Source organism: Eriocheir sinensis, chromosome 46 (genome assembly GCF_024679095.1).
Source record: "Eriocheir sinensis breed Jianghai 21 chromosome 46, ASM2467909v1, whole genome shotgun sequence".
NCBI classification, from domain to species: domain Eukaryota; kingdom Metazoa; phylum Arthropoda; class Malacostraca; order Decapoda; family Varunidae; genus Eriocheir; species Eriocheir sinensis.
The window spans coordinates 5,386,289-5,393,336 of record NC_066554.1 but is presented as its reverse complement, the minus strand read 5'-3'; positions in this window follow the sequence as shown (position 1 = coordinate 5,393,336).

Here is a 7,048-nt window from a genome sequence, read left to right as displayed (position 1 = left end):
AGAGAGAGAGAGAGAGAGAAGTGTTTCAGCTTTTGAGATATATATGAAGTCATGTTTTCCCTCCTCTCTCGTCTTGTTACTTGCATTTTTCAGCTTCTCTTTTTTTCTTTTTTTTCTCACCTGTGTTTTCTCGCTTATGCTATCCTCGCCTTTCTCGCTTGCTTCTCCCTTTGTTTTATTTTGTTATTTTAATTGTTTTCCGTTATTCTCTTTCTCTCTTCCCACTTTTTTTTCTTCTTTTCTTTCTCTGATATGTTTTCTTACTTATGTTATCCTCGTCTTTCTCGCTAGCTTCTCTCTTTGTTTTTATGATATCTTCGTTTTCCGTCATTCTCTTCTTTCTTTCTCTTCCCTCTTATTTTTCTTTTCTTTCTTTTATCTTTTTTTTTTGTCGCTCATGTTACCCTCGTCTTTCTCGCTTGCTGCTTTTCTATTTGTTTCTTCTTTATCTTCTTTTTTTTTTTCACTTCCCGTCATTATCTCTTTCTTTTACTCTGTTTTTGTACTTTTTTTTATTTTCGTACGTGATTTGGTTTTATTGTTCCGCTGTTCCTTAAATTTTCGTCTATGTCATTATTTATTGTTCCCTGTTGTGCCTTATTTCCTCCACTTTTCTGCTTTTCCTGTATTTATTTTAATATTTCACATCATATTTATACATTTCTTATCTATTGTTTTTCCCTTACCTAAATTTTCTTCTTTCAATATTGCCTTCCTAAATTATTTTTTGTTATTATATTTTGGCTTCATATTTTTCCTACTTTTTTTCTAATGTAATCTGTTTCCCTTTCTGTCATATTTTGCATTTTCTTATTTCCTTTTCTTCCCCTATCTCTTATTATGTGTCCTCTCTTTTTTTTTTTTCTTTTTAATATTAATATTATTTTCCTTTGTATATTTTTGTTGTTATATTTTTTTTCTTTTTTTTAACCATTCTGTCATATTTTGCATTTTCTTATTTCCTTTTCTTCCCCTATCTCTTATCCCATGTGTCTACCTCTCTTTTTCCTTCTTTTTATCAATATTGCGTTCCTTAATTATCTTTTGTTGTTATATTTTGTCTTCATATTTTTCTTTCTTTTTAATGTCATCTGTTTCCATTTCTAACTTATTTTGCATTCTCGTATTTCCTTTTCTTCCTTTATCTCCTATCCCATGTGTCTGCCTCTCTTTTTTCTTCTTCTTTCAATATTGCGTTCCTTAATTATTTTTTGTTATATTTTGTCTTCATATTTTTCTTTTTCTTAATGTAATCTGTTTCCATTTCTATCATATTTTGCATTTTCGTATCTCCTTTTCTTCCTTTATCTCTTATCCCATGTGTCTGCCTCTCTTTTTTCTTCTTCTTTCAATTTTGCGCTCCTTAATTATTTTTTGTAATATTTTGTCATTATATTTTTCTACCTTTTTTTTTAATGTAATCTGTTTCCATTTCTATCATATTTTGCATTTTCGTATCTCCTTTTCTTCCTTTATCTCTTATCCCATGTGTCTGCCTCTCTTTTGATTGAATTTTTGTCTTCCTCCTTGTTCTCCATCTTCCCTTGCCTCGTGTTTTGCTCTTCTCTCCCTCCTTTGCGTTAATAATCTCTTGCCAGGTCGTGTTATTTCCCACTCTCTCTTACTTCGTTTTCTTCGTATTCTTCGGAACTTCTTTTCACGTCTTTCTTCTTTTACTCTTTATCTTTTGACCTCCTTTTCCTTCTCTTCTCTCTTTCTCTTGTTTTCTTTTTTTATATTTTGCTTCCCTCCTTCCTCCTCGTTCTTTTCCATAATCCTTTGTCTTCTTTCTTTCCCTTGCATGTTCCTACCTTTTATTTTGTTTTCTTCTCCTTCCCCTTCTTCATTCTCCCTTTCCCGGAAGTCTAATCATCACATTTTCTTTTTCTTTTCTATCTCATAACTTCGTATATTTTTTTTTTACTTTTTGCTTCGTGTAATTACTCTTCTTTTTTCTCTTTCTCTTCCTCTTCCTTTTTCTTAGTCTAGTTATCTATTCTTATTTTCTCATCTCATAATATCGCTTTTTCATACCTTCTTTTTCATTTGTTTTCCTTCCTGTTCTTCTTCCTTCTCTTCTTCCATCTTCTTCTCTTCTTCTTTTCATCTCATAACCTCGCATATTCCTAACTTCTATTTCGTTCTCTTCCTCCCCTTGTTATTCTTTTCCTCCTCTTTTTAATAACTTGTATTTTGTTCTCTTTTACTTTCCTGTTTTTCTTCTTCCTCCTCCTCCTCCTCCTCCTCCCCCTCCTTCGTTTCCGTAAGTCTAATCGCTTCTTTTCTTCTTCTCCAGCTCATAACCTCGCGCAATCGTACCTTTTCTTTTTTTTTTCTTCCTCATTTTCTTCCTCTTTCCCTTCTTTTTCTCCTGTTCTTCTGTTTACGCCTTCTTCTCCGTTTCGCAAATCTTTCCTTCTTCATTTCTATCTCATAACCTCTTGCTATCCTATCTTTTACTGTGTTTTCTTCCTTCCTCATCTTCCTCTTCTTTCTTCTCCTTTTCTTCTCCTTCCTCTTTCTCAATTATCTGTCTAATCACCTTCTTTTTCCCTTTATCATCTCATAACTTTGCATTTTCCTACCTTTTACTTCGTTTTCTTCCTTCCTCTTCTTTCTTCTTCTGTTGTTCTACTTGCTCTTCCTCTCTTTTTCATCTCATAACCTTGCATTTTCGTATGTTTTCCTCCGTTTTCTTCCTTTCTCATCTTTTTCTTCTCCTCATCCTGTTCTTCGACTTCCTTCTACTTCCCCGTTTCGTATATTTAATCACCTTTTCTTCCTCGTTTTCATCTCATAAACTCGTATCTTCCTACCCTGTTTTTTTTTTCCTTCTTTCCTTCTTTTTCTTCCTCCTCCTCCTCCTCCTCCTCCTCCTTTTTCGGCAATCTAACCTCCTTTTCTTTTCTTTTTTCCCTCTCATAGCATCGCAGTTTCCTATTTTCTTATTTAATTTTCCTCTTCCTCTTCTTCCTTCTTTTTCTTCCTCCTCCTTTTTCGTAAGTCTAGTCGCCTTTACGTCCCTCTCTTCAATCTCATAACTTCGCATTTTCCTACCTTTTTATTTAATTTTATTCTTCTTCTTCATCTTCATTTTCCTCCTCTTTCTCGTCTTCCTTCTCCTTTTTCGTAACTCTAATCGCTTCTTTTCTTCTTTTAAATTTCATAACCTCTCGCAATTCTACTTTTTATTTCGTTTTATTCCTTCCTCATTTTGTCCTCCTCTTCCTCTTCTTCTACATCCTCCTCCCACTTCTTCGTTTCCTATGTTAATCACTTTTTCTTCCTCCTTTTCATCATCTCAAAAATTCGCATCTTCTTACCTTATCTTTTTCTTCCTTCTTTCTTTCTTTCTTCTTCTTCCTCTCCCTCCTTTTTCGTAACTCATCGCCTTCATGTCCTTCTTTATTCCTTTCTTTTCTTCCTCTCCTCCTTCTTCCACGTCGTTGTCCTCCCTCTTTCTCCCTTTCTTCTTTTTCCTCCTACTCCTTTAACTCCTTTTTCGTAACTCGTATCGCTTTCATGTCCTTTTTTATTCCTTTCTTTCTCTCCTCCTTCTTCCGCGTCGTTGTCCTCCGTTGTATTTCTTTTTCTTCCTCTCTTTCTTCTTTTTCCTCCTACTCCTTTAACTCCTTTTTCGTAACCCGCATCGCTTTCATCATGTCCTTTTTTCCGCCTTCTTTCTTTTTTCTTCATCCTTTCCTTCTTCCTCCTCGTCGTCGTCCTCCTCCTCTCCCTTGTTCCCGCGACTCAACTCAACAATACAAACCATTTTCTTTCTAAAAACGACTGTCAGAGAGAGTTGTGAAATCCCGAGCGAGTTTGGCAAAGAAAATATGAGAGAGATTGAGAGGGAAAGGGAAAGGGAGAGAGAGAGAGAGGGAGGGAGACGAGAGGAGAGGAAAGAAAGTTAAGCAAAAAGGAGTTGGTTGAGTCAAGCTTCAGGAAATTAATGTCTTGCATATTCTTCTTGTGTATTTTTTGGGGAGAGAGAGAGAGAGAGAGAGAGAGAGAGAGAGAGAGAGAGAGAGACTTCATACTGATGCAAGAAAAAAAGAATGTTATGACAAGATTTTTTCAGTGACTTGCGAAAATATTCAAACACGAAACTAGAAAAGACAACCACCACCACCATCATCACCACCACCACCACCACCACCACCACCTACTCATCACCTCCTCTCGCTATGAAGACTTGCAACACCACCACCACACAAAAAAAAATATGAATAGACAGCAGAATAAAATTGAACATAAGGACATAGCATAGTTGACTTAATGTCCTCCTTCTCTTCCGATGTCACCGCTATTATTATTATTATTATTTTTTTTTTTTTTTTGTGTGTGTGTGTGTAATGACGTCCGCGGTACTCTGAATGGACTACGTATGTGCAATTTACTGCTCCCCGTTACTCACGCCTCTCCTGTCGTTACCATTACCCTAACTATAGAGTGCACTTACCTGCCTGTCCTACCTGGCCGCTGCGGGAAAGGTGCGCTAGTACGTGTTTTTGTACGTTTTTGTTCCTCTTTTTCTCCCTTTTTCTGCTGTTTTTCTTTGTGTACTTTTTTGTTTATTTTTTTTGCGTCATTCTATAGAGTACTTGACGGCATTTTTTTTTACCGTTTTCTTTATTGTATTTCAGTTATTGCTTAGTTTTTCATTGTTTTGTCTTTTTGTTTGTTTATTATTTTTGCGTCATTCTATAGAGTACTTGAGGGCATTTTTTTTTACCGTTTTCTTTATTGTATTCCAGTTATTGATTCATTTTTCATTGTTTTGTCTTTTTGTTTGTTTATTATTTTTGCGTCTCTTTTTGGAGTACTTGAGGGCATTATTTTACCGTTTTCTTTATTGTATTTCAGTTATTGCTTAGTTTTTCTTTGTTTTGTCTTTTTATTTGTTTATTATTTTTGCGTCATTTTTTGGAGTACTTGACGGCGTTTTCACTTTTTTTTATCATTGCATTTTAGTTATTGTTTATTTTTTCTTTGTTACCTTTACAATGGTGGGAAAAAGGAGTCAGTTTTTTTATATGTCCTTTAATCCTCTAATCTGATCTGATCTAATCTTTATATATATCTGTCTATATTTCAATCTTGTTCTTTTTGCATGGAATTGTATGTAAAAATAACTAACTCATTATCGTGTTTTTTTCGTGTTTTGAGTGAGTCGAGCCAGTTTGTTTTTGATACCTTGTTGCTTATAAATACTAAAAATTCGGGTACTCTCTTTATCAATACCCACTTCGTAACACTTTATATACCTATCAATCTATCTCTCACACTATCGACCTACCTCTCTTGTTCTTTTTACATGGAATTATATGTAAAAAAAGAAACAAAATAGTTCATCATGGTGTTATTTTTCATTATCTTTCATTTACCCACTTCGTAACACTCTTTATCTACCTATCAGTCTATATCTCACACTATCGACCTACCCCTCTTGTTCTCTTTATATGAAATTAAATGTAAAAAAGAAAGAAAATAGTTCATCATGGCGTTATTTTTCATGTGTGTTTTCCCGCGTCGGAACAGGCCACAACTTCCAGCCCATAATGACGCTCAAACTTTACGGAACAAAAGTGGCGAATTATGAGTCCCGCGAGGCATCATTTACGGAACGCGAGTGTTGAGTACTTCGTCGAAAAGGATCGGCCACTCGCTCTTTCATAACGTTTCGCTCATATGTGTTTTTTTAATCAACTTTACTGGTTATAGTTCTACGGTGTTTAGCTACTTTTATCAATTATTATGTCTACTATTATATCTGCAATTTATTTATTATTTTGTCCAGTATTTTAACTTGTCTTTCTGAGTGTTATTTGATATCAATTATACATATTATTTATACGGTTAGGGAACACGTTTTTCATTCTTCACACTCATTTATTTGCCGATGTTGTAGTTATATGTTTTGTTTACAGAGTTTAATGTGTTCAGTGGTGATGGTCGCAGTGATGGTGATGATACGGATGAATGGTGAGTGATTGTGGTACGTTGTCTTCATATTAGGAATGATGGAGATGGGTGGTGATGGGAGGATGATGATAGTGTTACGTGTAGCGATGGGAGTATAGAGTAATGGTTGAGTGTTACGGTGGTTGGGTTAGTAATGGTTGGGAGTGGAGTGTTAGATAGGGGTGTGGGATGACGTGGTGGTGGTGGTGGTGATGGTGGTGGCAGTGAGGTGGCCTGTTACACTTGGCTGGTTGTAACATGACTGGCTACACTGTCTCGCTGCGATAAACACGACTGGCTACACACACACACACACACACAATCAGAGAGAGAGAGAGAGATTATTCCTGAAGTTAAACAAGACTTTCGCCGTGGAAAATTAATTAACCCGGTAATGAGGTAAAGAAAGTAAAGGAAACGAGAATAGAAAAGATGAATGAAAGGAAAAAAAAGAAAAGGAAAAAAATATATAAGGCAGAAATAAAAAATAAAAAGTCGGTGGTGTTTATTTTTGTTCTAAAGGTAAATATATAAATAAAATGATTGGAGGAGACATTTTTATACTTACTTAAACACACACACACACACACACACACACACACACACCCCCCCCCCCCCACACACACACACACACCCACCCACCCACCCCACCCACCCACCCACACCCACACACACACACACACACACACACACATCCACACACACACACACACACTCAAGCAACCAAACAAATAGCGTGTGATGCAATAACTGTGAGCTTAAACTTTATTAGAACAAATGAGAAAACAAGTTTGTGGGGAAAAAATATTTTGATCACAAATGTATTACTTTTACTGCTCCTACAACAACTACTACTACTACTACTACTACTACTACTACTACTACTACTACTATTACTACTAATGATAATAATTGGGTTTCGTAACTTTCCCCTTATTCCACAACTTTCAGACTCCCTAACAACGTCCCTCTCACAACACTATGCCTCCTCCTCTTCCTCCTCCTCCTCCTCCTCCTCCTCCTCCTCCTCCTCCTCTTCCTCCTCCTCCTCCTCCTCCTCTCTTCGGTCCTCCTTCAACTGTCA